The sequence below is a fragment of the Pezoporus flaviventris genome, unplaced genomic scaffold (genome assembly GCF_033815535.1).
Source record: "Pezoporus flaviventris isolate CSIRO_AGI_PZ_B2104156 unplaced genomic scaffold, CSIRO_AGI_Pfla_v1 ptg000055l, whole genome shotgun sequence".
NCBI lineage: Eukaryota > Metazoa > Chordata > Aves > Psittaciformes > Psittacidae > Pezoporus > Pezoporus flaviventris.
In genome coordinates this window covers 4,469,138-4,491,909 of record NW_026892603.1, presented here as the reverse complement: position 1 = coordinate 4,491,909, position 22,772 = coordinate 4,469,138, and the positions used below count along the sequence as shown (strand labels likewise).

Sequence of the window (22,772 nt, the reverse complement as noted above, 5' to 3'; positions counted from 1 at the left end):
CTACAAAAGAACATGTCCCTGATGCCATATACAGGACTCCAGCATCAGGTGATTTCAAATCTGTTTGCTTTAGAATGAAAGTGAAAAAAGGAAAACATAATGAATGGATTAAAAAGTGTCCAGTCAGAAGGTCATGTATCCCCAGCATCATCTAGTAACCTCCAGTTGAAATCAATGGAAATCTCCCTACAGTTTCATGAAACTTACACAGAGTCCATATGGATCACATAGTCATTCCTGCATTTACAGTTTGAGTTAAAGATTGGGCAGTAGTAATTTCAAAAAGGGCTGTTGGTATTGCAAGCAGCCATGCAAATATTTGTTGCAACTGAAGGCCCATTTCCATTGAAGCCAGTTAGAAAGTGGAGCAGAACAATGCAATGAATAAATTAAGATTTCATTGTGAACTTCAGTGGGTACAGTATCGGGTTGCCAAAGCGGTTAAAGTGCTTTTTCTGGGTATTCTTGGAACAGCATCAGATTTTTGACATAGAGTGCTGAAAAGGATGGAAAAATTTAAGTATCTTGATGTTTTAGGGTGCATTACTACATGCACTTCAGCCTCTTCCTCACAGGTTTGGCTCAATTTTCTGAAGCTTTAAATAGCTAAAAAATGGCTTTCCTATGTTGCCCTAATATTCTATTATATTCTGTTCTTTCTTTCTGGCATGTATGATATAGTGTAATGACATCACATCCATTAAATCTGTCTTTCTTCCTTTCAGAAACTTGTTTAAGGTTAACTGAGGCACAGGGGTTCTATTTCGTGTATTTGATACTATTTAAACTGCAGGGCTCTAATTCATAATGACTTTAAAACAATGAAGGGATAACCAGCAGCTGGGTCACAGAAGTTGATACAAGGCTTCTGCACTAACAATACTCTGTGTTATGTATGATCGAAGCACTTTTCTTTTCCTGAACTCTTCATATTGCCAGGGAATACAATCCATACTTTGTTCTCTTAATATAACTTTGCTGTTTTAATAAAGGCTGCTGATTTGGCAATAAATAAATTAAGTTTAATATTAATACCCATGTTAACTACCTGACGAATGACACCTACAGTGCTTCTCATCGTTAATCTTTTCTTAAGTAGATGCTGAACTGGGGTGAATATTACATATATATGTGTGTATATGCATATATACACGCACACATATGTATACATCATCTTGAGAAATAGAATGGTATGAGAAGACTGATTAAGTGTAATGCTGCCATAAAACTACTTCATATAATTCATTACATTTCTCCATGTCTCCATTTATGACGTAAAATGGACTAGCCGAAACTTGAAATCTACAACATTTTTCAGCTGAAAGTTTCACAGAGAACAAACCAGCTCTTAAAATATTTTAAAGGAAGTGATTATACATACTAAAACTAATTTGAAAATGTCAGTTGGAGATCGTATAATTTAGGAGCTTCAGACAGGCTGTTATACTGTGTAAGCCATGAGATTGAGAGGGTTCCTTTCCAAGCTGTTGTCTAGGATTTGTTGTACTCAAGTATTAGACATGATACTCCTCCAACCTAAAGCCAGATAAGTTCCAGATATGATTATTTTTTTCTATAGCATGCAAGAAAAAGAGTCTGTCCTTGAATACTGAGGTAGTAAATCTTGACAGCTGGAGATGCTGTGTTCTCATCTTTGGCAGCAAAACTTGCTCATGTTCCTACAATCTAAATGAAAAGTACCCAAATTGTTAAGATGTTCAAACATAAAACAGCTGAAAGTGTCCATGATGAACAAGTCACGATGCTTAATGTAACCAATAGCTACATTACAGAAACCCAAGAAGAGGTTATACAATGTCCTCCTATGTGATTACACTACAACCAGACTTACCTTTCTTGTCACCCCAACCTATCACACCCCAATCAGCACTAGGTGTCAAGCCTTTAGAAAGAGGATCCTGCAAGTAACTATGTAGTGTTTGGCTAAGGTTGATCTAAGAATCATTGGAAAGCGTAAACTATGAACTGTGCTTAATCTGCCCATAGTGCGAAGAAAAACAACTAGCCCACTGCAAAAGTCTATCTGCATGTCTGTGTATATTTGTACATCATGACTAGAAAGAAGAAACTCACTTGTCATACTGGAGTATCCTCTCTGCCTTGGGAATCATAGAATAGTTAGGGTTGGAAAGGACCTTAAGATCGTCTTGTTCCAACCCCCCTGACATGGGCAGGGACACCTCACACTAAACCATCTCACCCAAGGCTTCGTCCAAACTGGTCTTGAACACTGCCAGGGATGGAGCATTCACAACCTCCCTGGGCAACCCATTCCAGTGCCTCACCACCCTAACAGGAAAGAATTCCCTCCTTATATCCAATCTAAACTTCCCCTCTTTAAGTTTGAACCCGTTACCCCTTGTCCTATCACTACAGTCCCTAATGAAGAGTCCCTCCCCAGCATCCCTATAGGCCCCCTTCAGATACTGGAAGGCTGCTATGAGGTCTCCACGCAGCCTTCTCTTCTCCAGGCTGAACAGCCCCACCTTTCTCAGCCTATCTTCATACAGGAGGTGCTCCAGTCCCCTGATCATCCTTGTGGCCTCCTCTGGACTTGGTATCAGTGACTCCATCCTTGGAGATTTTTAAGACCTGCTTTTGTAAAAACTTCAAGCAACCTTGTCTGAACCAATAGATGAATCTACTTTGAGCAGCAGCTTGGATAAGAGACTTACTGAGATCTCCCTCTTCCAACAACCTCAGTTTTGTGATCCTAAAGCAGTCGCTGATTACTTATAGAGTGTCACAAGAAATTACTCTTCTGTACTAGAGAATGTATTTGTTTCTCTGTAGCATTGCTTTTTTTGTTTTGTTGGGATTGGGGAGTGTGTTTGATTATTTGTTTTAATGTTTTTTTCTTTTTTTCCCCCAGAAACTAGCAAGAAGGTAGATTTCTACAATAATTTTACATGGTAGCTTTTATTTTCACCTAGCTTTTCATCACAATTGCAGAATCATTCATTTAAAATTCTTCTTTTACTGAAAAGTAGCCCTAAAAATATTTATTTAATAAAGATCCATTAACGTCCTGCTGTTTTTTCTTCATGTGTTAACACTAATTTTATTTTACTTCTTTTTCTCTTTGGTTTGATGGTTAAATAAAAATAATAGCTTGCACAGTGGGGATAAAATTTAAATTAAAAATAATCCTATTTAAAAACTTTTAAAACTTCCAAATTTATAGGAAAAACATAGTTTAATGAAAATGTACAAGGTATTGTTGGGTTTTCTTTGTTCTCAGCCAGCTTTTTTCTTCAGAAATGGGCATGAATCATGGTAAGTTTTTTAATAGTAGTAATCAGAAGGCTTTGCAACTGAAACCAGTCAAATTATGGCTTCTAAATGTAGACATTTTTTGTTAAATGTTTAGTATAGCCATTCAGGGAAACATAATGTTGGTTTATGCTAACTAGCACAGATTGAAAGTATTTTTCAGTCTCGATGTTGAGTTGTCTAAGAACCTTTGTTTATATTGTATCCTATTTATGCAAGAAAATGAACTTCATTTTAAAGCTGGTATCTTTGAAATAGAGAATTTGCATTGCATGGATTCTGTCTGCAATATCAGTGAAGTTTGCAAAGAAAATTAGCGGCAAAACCAGTAATGTTCAAGCAGCCAAATCTCTATTCTATACTGTTATTACTCTATGGATTAGAGGTGTGAGAATTTACCTAAACATTATACTGATATAAGTCTTAATAATTCTGAGTGGAATTGTACCTTTTAATCTTTTAAGTTTCTAAATTAAGTGACCATGACTTTTTTTGTTTGATTGGTTTTTCTTCCTCCTTCTCCCCTCACCCTCAAATGCTAAATATCACCAGGGACTGCTTGTGCTGCCTTTCCATCTCTGCTAAAAATTAAGATGGAAAGATCACATTCAGGAAGTTGGTCCTAAAATTCTATTAAAAAAATCTTTCTCCAGAGAGATTGCTTTCCTCCTAGTCCTAGTGAATGAAATTTGCTCTGTGATTCTTGAAACAGACTGTACCTTGGAGATAAGCTTATGAAGGCATTGGCTGATCCAGTGTAAAATTGTGTTTGAACGATACATCACTTTTCTCAAGGAACACAGAATCTACAAGCCTGTGATACGTAATTTTGGGGTTTTGTGTTTCGGAGTACAATGCACTTGTATCAACATCAGGTTCACATCTGCCCATCTATATTGACAGGGTCATATAGCTTTGACTTAAAAGCAGAGCTTGCGATTGGAAGAGTAGAATCTAAAAGAAGTTCTTGTACTTCATGGGTGCATGACTACATCAGCAATTATTTTAATTATTTTACAGAAAGTGTTTATTGTTTTCACAGAACTTTCTTTCCCATAGTACTAGAGTACTGCACAACACAGAGTGCTCTTTCTAGCATTTTTCACACATTCACAAATGATTTAGCTACAGTAACATATTAAATAGAGATGGGATACAGGCTTAGGGAAAGGCATCCAATCGTCCAGAATGTATAACTATAATTAGCATGCTCCTTGGCACAGTTTTCTATTGGATCATCTAATACTTTCCCAGAAAATTGTCAGGCAAAGTTTGGACCAAAGAATGTTCACAGTAAATAGTTTGGACAATAGCTGTGGGAGACAAGAGAGTTTAGCTGTGTTATATTATTAGCCGGTATGTTCTTGCCTTAAGTCATTTGTTGAAAGTTTATGCAGGAGCAAAATATAAATCCCAGTCTTCTAAGTCTTAAATGAATCTCCTAGCTTTTGGGCAATCCTTTCTTGTGCTTGCATTGACTCCATACAGGAAGTTTACCCTGTTTTTACAGGCCTAAATCTACAATAATTTACTCCTGAAATTAGTCATTTAGTCTCTGAATAATCATCTCTTACTCAATATGTTTGTAAGGTTCTGCCTGAACAGCACTTACGGGATTCAATGAATAGATTGCAAAGTCCTTGGACACAGTCTTTTCCTTATGTTCATGCTTTTGCTTTATTGGGTTAATTTTTCTCACAATTTCAGCTTGTCCCCAAAAATACAGGTGCTTTGTAAAGCCTGAAAAATACATTCCTCACTATTCACTCTTACTCTGGAGTATTTCCGATGCAACCAGATTGAAATGTGCCTCTCATATTCTGAGTGGCCTGGCTTCCTAACACTTTTAAAGGGTCATTCACTTCAGTGAGAGTTTGCAACTGAATGAAAAATTCGCTATGTTTGATTTTACATTCTCACATGCTAAAAGGAGAGTGATAGATAAAATTATCTCCTTCTTAGAACTTAAAAATTACCATGTCAAGATTGAATTACAAACATGATGAAGAGATGCATCTTATCCACATGAAACATATACATGCTAGTTGATATTAGTATGCTAATATGAAGCCAGAAAGATTTTCAGAAGTCCTTAGCATCTAGACCTGGATGAGTTTCAAGACATGGTTATCTCCAGTCTAGTGCCGTAATGAAGTAAACCAGATTTCCAAACATCCTCAAGAGTCAGTATCTCGCCCTCTAAATGGGAGCAGGTGGATGAATACATTTGGAAATCTAGTCTATCGCTGTACTGTAATAAGAATGGAATATCAGATGCTTTCAAGCTAACAATATATTTGTTAGTACCCTGGAATTGCACAAAGCCGTGTCATTATTTGTGTATATTTCAAAAGCCTATGTTGCAGAAAGATTATGGTCCTCCCAGAAGGCCAGGTATTACTTCCAAAACTAGAGGTGAAAAACACTGATTCTGTTATCTATGATTGGTGGTCTCATTTGTCGCCAATTACCATTTAACTTAATAAATTTGTAGAGATTTTATGAGTAAAGCTCATGCAGCTTTGGAACTGTGGGGTTTTCTTTAATCTGATTATTCACAGCTTGCTAATTTGTAATTGGACTTCTACAACTCAAAAACCTCCAGATTTCAGAAAAACTAATTTATTTTTTCTTGGTTTAATTGTGATATTCACACTCAAAAGTGGGGAATGAGATTGCTTCTAGTGGGTTGTATTCAGTGTCCTGGAACTAATAAAATATATTATTGATTGCTTAATGAAAAGCACCAAGTTCATACAGAATTACTGTGAGTGAGGATGGATACAACAGCTGCTTCTTATTCTGTTTTGAGGCTCACCTGCCATTTTACTTGGGTGTATTTCTGCATATCAAGTGTGCTTTTAAATTAAGTTATGGTTGCCTACAGGGCACTATGTTGGGTGGCTCCATTAAGGTGTCCTTATACTTTTCCTTCAATGCAGTGCTACCCGTTGCTTTTAATTTAGCTTAAGATCATCAAAATTAATTATGATTGAGTGTATAAAAAGTTCAAATAGCAAATCAAAGAGTTTTATTAAGTGCCCTTTAGTTTTTCTTATGTGTTTAGTGGTTTTAGCTTTTTATTTGCTCACCATTGTCTGTTTCTTACTGATTACTGTGAGGATTGGTAAAGTAGAACAGAAATGTTTAACTATGGTGGGAATAACTCTTTAAGTTCTTACTGGGCTTTGATATCCCTATGAGGGGAAATAAATTCACAGCTGTTCTACCAGTGATGATGCAACTCAGACCTGTAGTTTCCCTTTCCCTGTTGAGGCATTTAGTCTTTGCTCCTTAGCAGCAAAGCAGTGTCTGTGCATCAGGCAAACAAAAATGTTGCTGGTCCTCCTCCATCATCCCAATGGCAAAAATTCCAGGGCATTAGTGTCACATTCCCACAACCGTCATTGCACTTGTAGCAGGAAATGAGCTCCCACGGTACCTGATGGACATAACACAGTGTGCCCACTGCAGCAAGTGTTTAGGACAGGATTTACTGGGATTTTATAGTTCACAGTTGGCAGGGGATTGTGAAGACCTGTCCAGTGGATGGCCCCTTGGGTGGGCCTGCTTGTGTACTGTGTAGTTTACTGTCCCAGGGCACAGACTCTGTGAGGTACCCTCGGCATAAAAACTTCTGCTGGAATCATAATATATTTGTCACCCAAATGTACAGTTAATTCCATGATTCAAATCCATACTATATAAACTTTTATCCTCCTACTAGAGTGGTAGGATGCATCTGCAAATGGAGAATAAGATCTGACATTCATTAGTGACATTGCATGTACAAAGCTCTATGCATAAAGGTTTGTAACATCCATGGTGAGTTCCAAACCTAATGACATTGTCATCAATATGGTCTCAGGCAGATGGGCCATCTATCAAACTCAACCTGGAAAAGTTGTCACATGTGGTTCAGCAAATAACTATCATGTATTAATCTTTCTCATGTTGCGAAGTAAAAAGATGATATAGCTACCTATAATCACCTTCAACCTTAACCTATCCACCCCATTACGCTACATTAACTCAGGTAATACGTTCGATGTACATACTATACCCACTGATATGTAGATGGATGGACATACCCCTGTTAACCAAATTCTACTTTCAGAAGATTAATAGTTTAGTGACCAACAGAATAACCACAACAACCATACTAGAGCCATTGTATTGATATACTGTACATAACAATTCCTGCTAAACACAGCAGTGCTCAAACACATACCCTGAATGGACTTGGCGCAAAACAGGTCCTCATTTCTACACCAATATACAGTCAACCAGACATACAGCCAATGTACCAGATTATCTATTAGTTGCACTTCTCAGGTGAAATCAGCCACTCAGCAGATCTTGTATGCGCTAGCTTCAAGACCATTCATTCCTCTAAACTTGTTGCACAACTTCCTCTTTTGTATCTGATGCCTATGTCAGGTCCAGTATACTACAAGTCAATCTATTAATTTCTTTAACAAACCACAATTATTTTGGGGTAAAAGATGGCAAAAAAGTCTTACGCAAATGATACAATGCTGGTTAATTGTAATATCTCTTTTTTCCCAAAAGTTATTTCTCCTCACTGTTTCAAATCCCCCCCGTGCTTCTAGTCACATTTGGTTTAGATTCACTTTGGATCTTGTTATACCTTTTCCTGCCAGATTAAACTTCTACTTACTATCAGAAATGTTTTTTTCCATGTAAGCAATGTGCAAGGTATCTCGAGGTCATTTGACAAATCAACTAAATAGGCTGTGTTTTTTCCGTCTCTCACAGTGAGGCATGTTTTGAAGACTGCATCATTGCATGTTTCCAGAATTGCTTCCAATACCTTGATGTCCTTTTAGGAATTATTGATATTAATTCTGAACACAGAATTCCAGTAATAGTGCTATTAATGCTGCCTTACCCTTTTTATCATGTTCCCTTGCTTGTAAATCAATTAAGGATCATGTTAGCTCACAGAAGGAAATCAGGTTCAGCTGGTCATCTACTGTTATAGTCATTTATTATCAACCTTCAGACAGAATCATTGCTCTCTGCAATAGCATGTCTCATCTTACAAATATTCCTTGTTTCTATGTAGAAGACTTTGCACTTAGCTGCATTAAAACCTATGCTGGATTGAACTGACCTCTTCAAGCGATCCACGTCACTCTGTACAAGTGACCTGCTCTCTGTATTATTTACCATTCCACCAATAGGTCTCACCCAGTCCTCTGATTAATTGAAAGTAAAAGGAAATAGATTTTATTGTATATAAATTAGTTTAATGCATGAGGTCATGACTCAAAGCCCATTAGACTCACAGAAAGAATTCTTATTGAATTTGGGCAGCTTTAGATGGGGTTCTGAGTCAGTTGCAGTTCTGCTATTTTAGAAATTGTCCCAACTCCAGGGCTGAGCAGAATACATTATAGGCTTTCCTGACAGCTACAGAATTAATTTTGCTTAGTTTGGTCTACTTTTTCATTTTTTTACTAGCAAAGAACAACTGAACTCTCCAGGCAACATGGGGTCAAAAGCTGGCTGCAGAGCTCAAACTGGAATTAAATGTAATTTTCAATAGCTTAACAAACTAATTGTCTGTGGATACAGTTTCTGAAAATATCCATGTGTATGGTCTTAATATGGTCTGTATTTTTTAAAGAGTAAGTCTGCTGTTTGGGTTTTTTTAATTATTATTATTTTTCCTTAATTATACCAGTGAAAGGCTTGATTTGATAATCCTGAGTCAAAATTCACGCAGGTTGTCAATTTTGCAGAAAACTACAGAATTTCAAATTTTCATTCAAATGTGTGATGCATTTTTTAAAACACCGAATAATCTTATTACATATTTTATAATCTTAAAGCACTGACTAATGCCAGTTGTCATTGTTTCAAGTAAATCTAGGAATATAACTAATAATTCTTAGTAGAAGGAAAGTCTTTTGATACAGAAAAGTATAAAGATTTTCACTTAGCTCAAGTTTCCTGAACCTCAGTGTCTAATAGGAAGTGGAATGTATTTCCTTTGAATCTGTTGTGCCTATATGAGTCACAAACTAATTTTTCAATGACTGTTCCTTAGTGTTTTTATGTGTAGCATCTAATGTACACATAAATCCCTGATCTCAGTTTAGATTAAGGCATCAATATAATAACTAATAATTTTTCAGTTGAAAATAAGCTGCTACAGAAATAAAAAGGGGTTACTTTGAGGTGAACATTCTTCAGCACTGGCTTGAAGTCATTTTCAACAGTCAACTACAGAAAGATTTATTGGTCAGATGACTTTCATACGTACAGTACAAATTAAAATCCCAATCTTGGAAATTTGTGTAACAATAAAACCCTGGACCATGTCTACATTTGTAGAGAAAGGCATGAATCTGTATGAATTTAAGAGCTGTAGCAACCTGCCTTAGGCCTCAAGGTATCCCCCCATTTTTCCCCAAAAATTGTATGCAGGGCATTCAGAAAGCTTTTATTGTATTCTTTTATTGGTATTAAAAATAGTCCCTACAATTCTCTCCCTCCCAATGGTTAGAGTCAGAATTTTATTTGCTAATTGTTGCCTATGTGCTTTGGCACACAAGGCTGTATTTTTCAATATCAAAGTAGTTGAGTAAGCTAATTATACTGATCCTAAAACATTCAATGCCTGTAGGCTTTCTTCAGTGCATTGTGTATTTGTATCAGAAATGAAGCTTGTCTTGTCTGCTTGCTGTGCTGTGCATGGGTTTTTAACCTCCTGCTAGGATCGTAGCTATTGATTTGGGTTGGCTCTGTCTGTAGGTGCCTGGCATGATGCATGATGCCTTATTTCTCACAAAGCATTAAATACCTGCTTCTGAAAACTGGGATGTTTGTTGGTACTTTAAGGCCACCAAAAGCACATCTTTACTAGTTAACTGAGAATACTGCCTTAATATAGGGACCTAAAATCTGGAAATTGCTGGTGGTGTGCAGTAACTTGAACAATGGCAGCAGATGTTGAAAACTGGGTGGATAGCATCCTGCCATACAGCTGATAGTTTGTTGCCTGTGGATTTTGTTAAAACTTCTTACGTTCTTTCCCCAACATTATTTTTTATTTTTTCTGAAGAAAAATTGCATGTCAAGTGATTACTAAGTTTCGTGTATGGTCTTATATAATAAATTCAATATATAGGTCTCACTGTATGAGCCATTCTTCTATTGCACTGATATTTGCAGTTCAGCAGTTGTATTTTCATTAGGACATTTCTCCATATGTACTATGAAGATACAAGGAGGTGGAGAGTAACTGGGCTCTTCGCTGTGTTTTTTTATAGTGCCCAGATGTAAGAAAGGGGAAGTGGCAACTGTAGTGACAATGTTGGGTGTTGTTCAAGTTTAACTGGGCAATTTCAACAGGTGAAACGTCATGGCACAAGTAGCCAGTTAAACAGTAAAACTGAGGAAGGAAAACCGGGCAGATTGTCAGAAATGTGTTCCTGGCTGAGTGACAGAGGCCCACTTTGACAGTCACGCAAATGTGTGTAACTACTTGTGTGAATGGTATCACTGAAATTAAGGGAAGGAAAGATCTGAAAAGGATATTGCTACAAATATTCTTTCAGTATTTTATCCTTCAGTTTATAGAATAGTTTAGCTTTTACTGCTCAGCTTTACAAAACGCTTCAAAAAGTATTGATGTAGCAGAGGCAGGCATATGAGTAAGCGAGCAGTATAGACTCTTAACAGCTCACATTTGTATGACTCATAAGATGCAGGCTATGAAAAGTAGGAGAAGCTTTAATGCTAGGAATAAGAAGAACATTTGTTGCAGTTTATTTTTTCCATCAATAGCTTTGAATGGCAAAAGATTTACCCATTCTTTTTTTTTTATTTTAAGGAAGAAAAGTAATTTACAGATCCACCCTCACTGCTCTCTGCTCAGTGAAGACCAAGGACAAACAGAAAATTCGGGGTTGGAAGTAGCCACTAGGAGGAGCTGACTGCCTTGAGGAGCGGGTAGAGGATTGATTTATTAACAGTTCTAATAAAAAGCATTAATAAAATGAGTTCAGTACTGAAAGTAGTGCTCAGCTAAGGTAAAGTTGAAGTATTTATATATTATTTACAATTGTTACATAATAATCTGTGGGATAAATGCTCTGTTTAATGCTAAAGTACTTCCAGGCAGCAAAGATATTCAAGGGTCTGATTTCAGAGCAAAACTCAGAACACTGTTCTCTCCTAGAAGATAAGATCTGATTCATGTCAGTTCCTTAGAAGGAAATGTGCTGTATAGGATGCATTAGTGTGGAACACAGATAAAATATCTGATTGAATAAAAAATAAATAAAATGTCTCAGTTCTGTATATGGTTGAGTATCAATGTGTGTTAAGCCAGGTGGTCTTGTTCATAAGCGTGGCTTTTGGACAAATCAGCTTCTGTTTTTCCATAATAGCCTTTTTTTTTGCATTATAATCTCTTTATATATTTAATACTATAAATAAAATAGCAGCATAGAAGAGAACTATAAATAAAACACTGGCATAGAGGGGATATGCCAAAAGTGATCTCTCAACTTGTTTCTTAATATCAGTGCCAAACATAAAAGAAAACTCTACTCAGTGTCACACTGGAAAGGATGAGGGAGCAACTGTTTCATACTTCCTCAGGCCAGCAAACACAAATAGTCACACTGGGAAAGTTGCAAATAGAGTTGCACTTAATGTTTCCTATCAATTGAGGCTTCCTTTTTCTCCTCCTTCACATGTAACTTATTGCTTATGAAAGATGCCAGAGTGAGAGTACTAACCTCTTATTAAGAAGTGTTTTGAAAAAGCTGTGTATTTCAACCAAAAATCAAGCAACATGAACAAAGTATGAGGTATTGCTCTTCTATCCTAATTTACAAGACTGTGAGTGAAGACTTGTGTTTGGCATATGATTATAATCACTTATATTCGGTCTGGTGAAGTCCACTTCAGGGCAAACACATCCTGGAAATCATGTCTTTTCTTCCTTTAAAAATGGAAGGATAAAATTTGATTTAGAAAGATAAATATGAAGTATACACTTTTTTGTTCTTTATCAAATACACACTGTATTTTTCTTTCTCAAATTTAATGGAAGTCTTGAAATCAAAAATATTGCATCTGACAAACCATAGCCCAAGAAACTTGGTGAAACAAGGTTTATTTTAGAGATCTGGAAAAAGAAAAAAGGAAAGAAGAGAATCCTAGATTCTCTAAAGGCAAATTTCAGTGAGGATACAGGTGATTGCTATGAAAAATGGCTAAGAATATTCTTCTGTGGATGGTAATAATCAGGGCATAAAGGAACAGCATGAGCTGACCGTCTGTGTTCAACAAAAATATATTTTTTCCATATTCAAATATACACTGCTATGAGTAGGAATCTTTTCCACACTAATGTAATTAGTATCAGCACAAGAAAACTGTGTCCTGTTTGTTTATAAGCAAGTAAAAAACCCAACAGTAATGACAAAGTTAGAGCATGGTTTCAAAGCAGCCCTTTGCTCTAAGCGGAGAGAAGTTGCTGCCAATCAGCAGAATACTGTTTTTAATCAGGAAAAATCTCCTCTCCCACTGAGTTCAGGCAGAAGGTGATCATCTGCCTGTCACAGGCTGCCCTGTGACTTCAGTGCTGACTTCAGGGTAGACCGAGGAAGGCTGGAAACTGCTGCCTTTCACTGATGCAAGTTCTTGATTTGCAGGGAAGAAGAAACTGCTGCTATTAATGAATTCAAAATGCCAGTGTAACTAGGGTCTAGGTTTTGCAAAAAGGTAAGCATCTGCATGCAGAATTTGGTGCAAGCTTATTTGAGACAGTGTGTTACATTTTAGGAGAAAAATAATACCCAAACCCCAATGGGAACTGACAGCTCCTGTTTCATTGTCAGCTCAGCTGAGGCGCTGCTTCTCACAAAAGTCTCTCAGTGTGTCCAGACCTTGCAAAACGCAGGCTGGGTCAACCAAAGGCAAGATTTTGCTGCACTGAAAATTTAGATATATGGTCTCATAATTTCTGTTAAATTAGGATGCCAGAGGAGCTGGTATGTGGGATCTCTGTCACTTTGCAGGATCTCTGAAGAGCATTGATTATGACCTCACTCCAGCTAAGGTCACAAATACATATACTATAGCTGCCTCTTGCAGATGCATTTCTTTTGGTGGGAGGGATGACGAGCTGGTGTTGCAACAAGACCTAGGATGTATGGAGAGCTGCTTGTGGGTGGCAGAGGGTCTTAAACCATTTCATAATATTGATTCCTAATGCATTTACTCAGATATTTACTCAGATATTCTCAGTTCCTTCACCACTGGCATTATTAGGAAGCTCAAAGTAAAAGAACATTGATACAGCATAATGTCCCACATCAACTATTTCACCTATGAACTCTAATTGTCTGGAAGAGTTCTTTGCACAGACAGTCTACTAGAAAATCAAAACCAGAAGTCAGATATCGTAGAATTATCGTAGAATCATCATAGAATCATAAAATGGTTCTGGTTGGAAGGGACCTTAAGGATCATCTAGTTCTAGGGCAGGGTCACCTTCCACTAGACCACGGTGTTCAAAGCCCCATCCAACCTGGTCTAGAACACTTCCAGGGATGCGGCAGCCACAGCTTCTCTAGGCAACCTGCTCCAGCACCTCACCACCCCCATAACGAAGAAATTTTTCCTAATATCTAATCTATATATAAATACAGATTCCTAATAGATTTCCTAATATCTAATATAAAATCTACCCTCTGCCAGTTAAAACCACTCCCCATTGTTCAGTCCCTACATGTTCTTGTAAAAAGTGCCTCTCCAGATTTCTTGTAGACTCTTTAGGTATGGGAAGGCTGTTTATGAGGTCTTCCTGGAGCCTTCTCTTCTCGAGGCTGAACAAGCCTAGTCTATCAGCATGTCTTCATAGGAGAGGTGCTCCAGCTGACTGGTCATCTTCATGGCCCTCCTCTGGACTCGCTTGAGCACATCTGTATACTTCTTGTGTTGGGGGCCCCAGTGTGAAGGCATGTCCTGGGTTCAGCAGTAGCAGTCATTTCTCTCCTTCTTGGTAGCTGGTGCAGTGCTGTGTTTTGACTTTCAGCTTGGGAACAGAGCTGATAACAATGATGTTTTGGTCTGGCCAAGGACTTTGTGAGCCTCATGCTCTGCCAGGGAGGAGGGGAAGCCAGGAGGAAGCAGAGACAGGACACCTGACCCAAACTGACCAAAGAGCTATTCCATACCACAGCACGTCATGCCCAGGATGTAACTGGGAGTTACCCGGAAGGGCTGGGACTACAGGGTTGGAGGAGGCATCGGTGAGAGCTTGGTCGGGCTGAGGGGGTGAGTTATCGGTTGGCTGGTGGTGAGATGTTGTGTTCTCTTCCCTTGTTATTTCCTTTATCATTATTATCATTGGTGGTAGCAGTAGTGATTTGTGTTATACCTTAGTTACTAAACTGTTCTTATCACAACCCGTGGGAGTTGCATTCTTTTCGATTCTCCTCTCCGTCCCTCCGGGAGTAGGGGGAGGGAAAGAAGGGGGGGGAAGTGAGTGAACGAGTTACCTGACTGGGTTTAAACCACGACAAGGCAGTACTCCAGGTGGGGTCTCACAAGAGCAGAGAGGGAGGGAGAATCACCTCGCTTGACCTGATGGTCATGCTTCTTTTGATGCAGCTCAGCATATGGTTGGCTATCTGGGCTGCAAGTGCACACTACTAGGTCACGCTGAGTTTCTTGTCAACCAACACCCCCAAGTCCTTCTCTGCAGGGCTCCTCTGAGTCTCTTCTCTGCCCAACCTGTATCTGTGCTTGGGATTGCCCTGACCCAGGTGCAGGACCTTGCACTTCACTTTCTTGAACTTCATGATGTTGACATTGGCTCACTTCCCAAGCACATCAAGGTCCCTCTGGATGGCATCCCTTCCCTCCATTGTGTTGACTGCACCACATAGCTTGATGTCATCGCCAAACTTGCTGAGGGCGCACTCAATCCCACTGTCCATGTTGCCACAAAGATGTTAAACAGTGCTGGTCCCTTTATTACAATTCCAGTAAGGTGCTTTCTTGGACCAACTGGTGAGTTGTTGCCGGATGAATATCAATCAGCTGTGGTGGCTAAAATGCTTGTTATCTCTGGATGCCTCTATGGCCAAACTGGTAGATCAGAAGATAGCTGGGACACCTCAGTCACCCAAGACCACAGTGGCTTGGCTAAAACATAATTAGTGACTTGAGTTAACAGCAAGGCATTGCAAGAAGCAGCTAAGAGATGGGTGTGCACTGTACTTCATTGATATGCAACCTCAAGTAGCTGCCTCCAAAACTTCCATCTGTACCTGAGTAGTGTCCTGTTAAAAAGATTATTTCTTCATTTTAGAACACAGTTTTTGACCTTGATGATCTTAAAGCTCTTTTCCAACCCAGCTGAATCTCTGATTCTCTGATTTTCCTTGCATGCAGAGCACCTATTTAATGTTATCCTGAATGAACTGTAGTTTGAACATAACACAATAGTAGACAACAAAAAGTCTCCATTAGAGAGGGAAATTTGTTCTTCTGGGCTAAATTTGCTGGGCTTCTTAATATAGCTCCACTCCCTCTTGACAGCAAAGGTCCTTTACACTTGTACAAAAGCCTGAATAAAAATCTGAGATTAGTAGCTGCAACAGAAATATGACAACTCTTTATTCCTCTTTAAGTGAGGTTTAGTATTTAAAATACATTTGGCCTAATTTTACTTGGAAAACTCCTAATCTTTTAATCTACATTTTCCTGCAAATTTTTTTTCAAAATAAGTCTCTCTCATCCCAGTACAGGAATCTTTGTTTCCTCTTCCCTTTCCTTTATTGGAGGGTGCCATGTAACTCAACATGCTCCATTCTGACAAGCCCTTTGGCTCTTATCCCACTACATAAAATAAGGCAGCTGGGATAAAATCAGGTAATAAAATGTGATAGAGTACAGTGACAAATGAAGCCTTATGTGACTTCAGCCAAATGCTGAGGTTTTCCACTGTGAGAAAATTTGATTTTACATCTGTTCATATTCGTTTAGACAAAAAATATTATTGTAGATATCCTTGATTTAAAATGTTCTTGGCTTATCGACATTTACTTGAAATAAAACTTCTAAAGTAAATGTAACCTTTCTTGTGTGAAAGTTGCATATTATAGTTAATGATCCAAATTCTAAATTCTTTGTGGGCATTACTTAAAGCTCCTACTGATCTCATTGGAAGTTAAATTACTGCCTCATGAGTATTAGCAATAGCAACCCTAAACACTGTTTTAAGAAGCCACTACAAACTCCCTAAACAAATTCGCTATGTGAGCACATAAAACTGAAGGTTTGTTAGGCTGGGAAGTTCCAACTTTTTCTGTAAATGATCCTTGGTGTGGCAGCTGCTATTATTTATGAGAAGAGACCTTTTAAGAAGCTGGGTAAACTTGATGTATCCAAAATCTTTGAACACCTGTTCTATTAATGACATGGAATGTGTCCTGTGTATAATAGCGGCAGTTTCCATCTGAGAGTTTATCTGAGAGAACTGGGCCTAATAAGGAGGGTAGAGGTTCTCAGCTAATGAGCAAGTCGAGGTTCTGATCTGTTAGGTTAGATAGAAACTACCCTGTCTTTGAGACTTAAAATAAGACCTGGGCTTTGGCCTTGTTTTCAAACATTTATTAATCATCAGTGGCTTAATATGTCAACATTATTAAGTTTAAAATTTCTATTTCCAGAAAATATTAATGAAAATGTCAGTGAAAATTATTATTTTCACGGTAGAGCAAGTACATTCAAAAAGAATAAAACTCTAGAAAGTGGATGTTGCAAATTTCAGTCACCATGTAAGAAAAAAAAAGGTCAATTAACATTGCAGCAAAAATTGACCCTGTGAAATAACAACTGATGGAGCTTGGTCCCTCTGCTTCAATAATGGCATCCAGGAGCTTCTTTGCTTACTACTACTTTGTTCTTTCTGTTGTGACTCGTTCTGCATACTGGCCCTGAGGAAACCATGCTAAAATCTCACAGGCACCTATATCTACTTGACCTCTCTGAAACACAGCCACCAAAACAACAACTGTTAATGTGAGCACCAGACTTTTGTACTAATAGTTTTTTGAATGGGACTTGGTGATTTATTCTCATCATCAGGTACTTTTTTAGAGATGTGGTTGAGGTGTGATACACTTGGGATGTCATTTGAATTCGGTATTTTAGAGGGAAGAGCGGAAAGAGGAAAATGAAATGAAACTGCATGTGGTAGTCACTGACAGATGATAAGGCCACTGTAATAAAGGACTCCAAAACTACAAGTTGAACTGAAGACAAGGGCAATGTGGGTAGAAAGGCCTTTACAGACATCTTTCTGAGTCAGTCCTAGGAGGATTGATGTGCAATATAGTGTTTGGTAAATCACATATAACTGCTTGCAGCAGTATTTTTTTTCTCATTAATTCTCATGCATTCCCTTGTAGTTTACATAGTCTTGTGCAGAAAGTAACCATTCAACTTCATTATCTTCCATTGCAAACACTGATCTTCAGGGTACACTCCTTCTGGTGGACATTCTTTCCACTTAGTATCAGACCTAGTCAGTGCTAGAAAGGGCTGACTGGCAGAATGAAACAGGCATAGTTTTGTAATACCAGTACAATTTCAATTTCCTGAAATCACTTTGTCTGTATAGTTCATGCTGATAAAATAAGGTATACCACAAAAAGTATGCCATGTTTGTTCATGTAACCATCTAATTACAGTGTTTGCTGCATTAAAAATGTTGCAGAATCATAGAATCCTAGATCAGTAGAATAGTTAGGGTTGGAAAGGACCTTAAGATCATCTAGTTCCAACCCCCCTGACATGGGCAGGGACACCTCACACCAAACCCTGCTACCCAAGGCTCTGTCCAACCTGGCCTTGAACACTGCCAGGGATGGAGCATTCACAGCTTCCCTGGGCAACCCATTCCAGTGCCTCACCACCCTAACAGGAAGAATTTCTTCCTTATATCCAATCTAATCTTCCCCTGTAAGTTTTAAGCTGTTACCCCTTGTCCTATCACTACAGTCCCTAAAGAAGAGTCCCTTCCCAGCATCCTTATAAACCCCCTTCAGGTACTGGAAGGTTGCTTCAAATCAAACTAAAAGTTTTGGGTTTCAGTCTAGATTAAGAGAATTACTTTCTGCTGATCTGACTTAAAATTTACCAATAATAAATACTGTGTTAAGTTACTCTGTTAAAGGTAAATAGAGTGGTGCCAGCTCCTGTATTCTTTGGATGGCACATGCTGAAGACTAGCCCACCTTACAAATATGTACTTAGGCCAAACAAAAGTTAAAAAGACAAAAGATTAGTTTTATTTTCTGTTGTATAGCTTGAATTCTTCCTTGTTCAGTCTATGACAAAATAAATCCAATTGTGTGGCTACTAAATCCAAGCAGTATAAATTCTGTTTTCACTTCATTTAAGCAACTCTAGTTTTACAGTGTGAGGCCGTTTTAGACCAGATTTTGCTAATATACATAGCTTTGTTGCTACTCTATACAAAGTACTGCATATTTTTCCTCTTGTCATCTTTATAAAAGTGAAAGAAATTATTTGCAGTCCTCCATTATATAGAGTCTTGTTTCAGAACCTTCTGACTGGTACTTCTCTGACATCAATGGCAGTTTTGCTAAGGATATGTAAATGTCATAAAATGTTTTGTTCTACCACAGACGCAGACAAATAATTGGCATCTGTTTTCTGTTGTCTAGCTGCCATTCTGTTTTCTGAAACAGAAGCTTCTATTTCTCATCTAAATCTTTGATGAATTCAGTCTCTAATGGGATTCAAAGATTGTTAGAAAAAGATATAAAACATTCTGTTAAAGGAAACATAAAAAGTTTCATGATGATTTTCATGTAATTAATTGTTCAGACTGTGTGGGATTTCTTAAAATAATCCAAATAAAATCTCCAGAATGTTTATCTTGATAACTGGAAAATTCTTCAGCTGAATAATATAATTGCTTCTGGTTTTGTCTGGATATTCTTGATAGATTCTATTGGAATTCAGTTACTTTTGTCATCATTGTTACTATTTTGCAAAAATACAGCATAAGTTCTGTGTGTACAGAAGGTAGATTTTTCAATTTTAACCAACTATTATCTAGCAAGATATGAAATTCTTATTAAAATATGTATTCAACTCCTTATTACTAATGCTTTAAAGAAGATAAAATAGCATGCTGACTTCAGGAATTCTTTTGGTTAAGCATGTGACGTTAATACTCACTAACATGCTTTCAGATTTATTGCCAGCATGGTAATTAAATCAACATCTTCGTATTTTTATACTGAAACGAAGCCAAAGTGCATTGGGTCTTGTCACTACATAGCAGTGTGCGTGATACTTAAGATATCAACACAAACACTGAATAAAAACATAATTTCTTTATTAAGTGAAGACGTCGTAATTTTATCATGAACCGATACTCTTCTACTACATAAGCAAAATACATGGTAAAGGACTAAGAGGCAGGCAAGAGGATGAGATCAGCTTTTTTCTTCATACTTAAATGCTTTCAGTTCGTCATTAGGTACCAAACAGCACCAAGAAAGCTAATTCCAGTTTTTATACTTATTGTTTGCCATTTAGACAAAGTCTTGAGTAGTCACTTAAGTTTATGGGCAATATTTGCCTAAAGTAATGCATAATCAGATACATTTTCAGATCAGACCAACATACATACATTAACAGTGTAATCTGCTCACAGCACACTTCAGTAAAATTCAGATCCTACAGCCTCATAAAATGAGTTTCAAATTTCTTCACTGTTTTGAAATGAAGAAGATACAGTTTTAGATAATGTGAATCTGTGCTTATTTATAAGCAGTATCGCTAAACATTTTAAGGATAAAAATACATAAATGTAGGCAGATATTTGCTTCCAGAGCCCTGAATGTACAAGAGTATTTATCTGGTGTAAGATAAAACTTGTTATGGGGTCATTGTCTTTTCATGTATCATACATGTGAGACATTTTCATCTCAGTCCGATCCTGTGGCCTGTGTGAATTACTGGGGCCTTTTTTCTGTCTAGTCCCTAGCAGATTTAGAAACCAAGCCACTGCAGATCTTTATCAGATACTTTACTCTGGTCTGGGACTGATAGAGCAATGACACATAAGTAAAAAAGCACAGTTACTCTCTCATGCAGAGAGCTTTGATGCTAGCAGGAAAAGGTGGGGAAGTTTTGTTTTTTAGAGCCGTTATTAACTGCACCATTTATAAGACAAAATGGCAATAAATGCATTTACAGAATTGTAAACGTGTATCACTGAAATAAGGAAGTCTCACCAAAGTAATTGCCTCTTTCTCCCAAAACTTGCTGGTTTGGTTATGGTCAAGAATAATTGGCTGAGGCTTCATTTTAACTTTACAGTTAAAATTACATTTAACTTTACCCAGCATCCCCGGATTTGACCTTCTTCATCAGCCTCAGTTACTATTCCTAGTTTGACTGTATGCTTACTTCTCTCATTCTATTTTATTTCCTCCTCCTTTAAAACTTCCATTACAAAATAATTATCCTCTGTGCCAAGTAAAATCTTGGTGAAATACTCTCGATAATTCATTCAACTTTTCTAATATCAGAACATGGACTGCAGCATTTCAAACTGATCTGCTATTTCTAGAAATTTTCCTGTTTTATTAGTCTAGTTAAATATTAAGAACAAAGAAGAAAAAGAACAAAACCTGTGTTATGGAGAACAAGTCCATTTTCATAGAATTTTTTGCACATTTAATGTCTTGCTGATTCTGTTTGACACCTGAATAGTTGGTCCCCAAAACTTTTCTACTTTTTCTTTTTTTCCCAACTTTGCAGGCTAATCTAATAAAACCAGTGTCTAATGACCTCTTTTTTAACCCTTGTGGCTGCAGCAGCACTACCACTATATTAGTGGTATTCACTTCTCTACTGCAATTTATAAAAGACAGGTTTTGAACTCTTATCAAAGCATAAACATATTGCTACCAATCTCTCCATCACGGAAACAGCTACACAAACAAGCATCATTAAAAAGTTCACCCTGTAGCAGAATCTTATTCTGTGTGAACACTCTGGCCAATTTAAGTTTATGCATTTTTCTATGAAGTGCAAATCATGCAAAAAAAACTGTTGCTGTCCTGTGACTCAATAACTATTAAGCTTCAGTATACACTTAAAGACATATGGTGGCATAGCATAATTCAGTGAAAAGGCAGAAGATGGTGTATTTCAGGTTTCTTAAGTTTATTGTAGCAGAATTCTACCTAATATATTTTGAAGTGTTGTGAACTGAATTTTTACTTTGTAAACACTTTTAAGAAGGTTATTTCCATAATACAGAACCTAAAACTTCTTGATTTTATTATGTTGAAATATTTAGATGTATGCTGCAGTTTTTATAGTATTTCCCACTGAAAATGTTATAGCCTTACATCATCTGAAAAGATTACCTCAATACCTCTAAAATTTCCTTTTCTGAATGAATTCAATGGAACTGCTATATAGCATGCTTCTATATGTTATATGCATGCTATATATTAGTTAGCATGCTTCTGTGAGGCAAGGCATATTACACTGCCTTAGAAGTTGTTTATTCATCCATATTCCCCCTTTCAGGATGGAGTCTATGCCATCTAAATCTCTCATAGGTCTTATATTTCTTCCTGATCTGTAGGTTTATCTGTGTCATTCGTACAAAGTAGTAAGTTCATCAGGATTGAAAACTAGAATTTCCACAGGAAGTGTACAGATATGAGGAAATGTACCTTTAATGTTGAAATAATTCAAGGTAAAGCATCGCTTGTGATTTTGACAAATCTGGAGGGAAAAAAAGTTCTGCACTTTCACTCCCCAAAATTAAAGTGAACTGTTCTATTTTTAAGGTTTGTCCACTGTGTTTTGACTTATTAATTTTAGTTTTTGGCATTATTATTTCTTTATACCATCTGAAATGACTTATTTCTGTCCCCAGGTAAATTGCTTCCTTTTCTGATGTCTGTCTTTTTCTTGTAGATCAGAGTGCCAATATGGCCATGCTCTTGAAAAGGAAGAACTGAATACACAGCTCATTTACCAAGGCAAAAGTGTTTAACTATGACCTTAAGCACATGCTGCTGCTTGTTAGTTCAACTGAAGCTACACAAACATGATAAAAGGTAACTGACCTTTATTCTGTGCTCTAGGTATCTGTTTGATGATGATCTCACTTTGTCCAGGGGTTTAACAAGTGTTTACTTTATAACTCTCTGATTACATGATCCTTTTTTCCCCAACTCTCTTCCTTCATCATATGATACAGCTTTTTCTTAAGTCTCTGACATTTCAAGTGAGGGTCACTGTATTTATGCAGTGCCAAGAACTAGGAATAGTCTTATGTGCTGAGTGTGCTCTTCCCCATTGTTCTGCAAATTAGTCAACATGAAACCAAATAGCGATAATGTGTTGTTATGATT

At 37.4% G+C, this 22,772-nt stretch overlaps 1 long non-coding RNA gene across 1 annotated transcript in view; it reads left to right on the top strand.

Moving 5' to 3' along the window:
- LOC133277434 (uncharacterized) overlaps positions 1–22,565 on the top strand; it is a 226,690-nt gene extending 204,125 nt beyond the window's left edge. The window contains exons 3-4 of the long non-coding RNA XR_009746206.1: positions 21,995–22,108; positions 22,333–22,565. This is a non-coding gene — a long non-coding RNA (uncharacterized LOC133277434). The remainder of the gene's footprint in view (positions 1–21,994; positions 22,109–22,332) is intronic.
- The last annotated feature ends 207 nt before the right edge of the window (positions 22,566–22,772 follow it).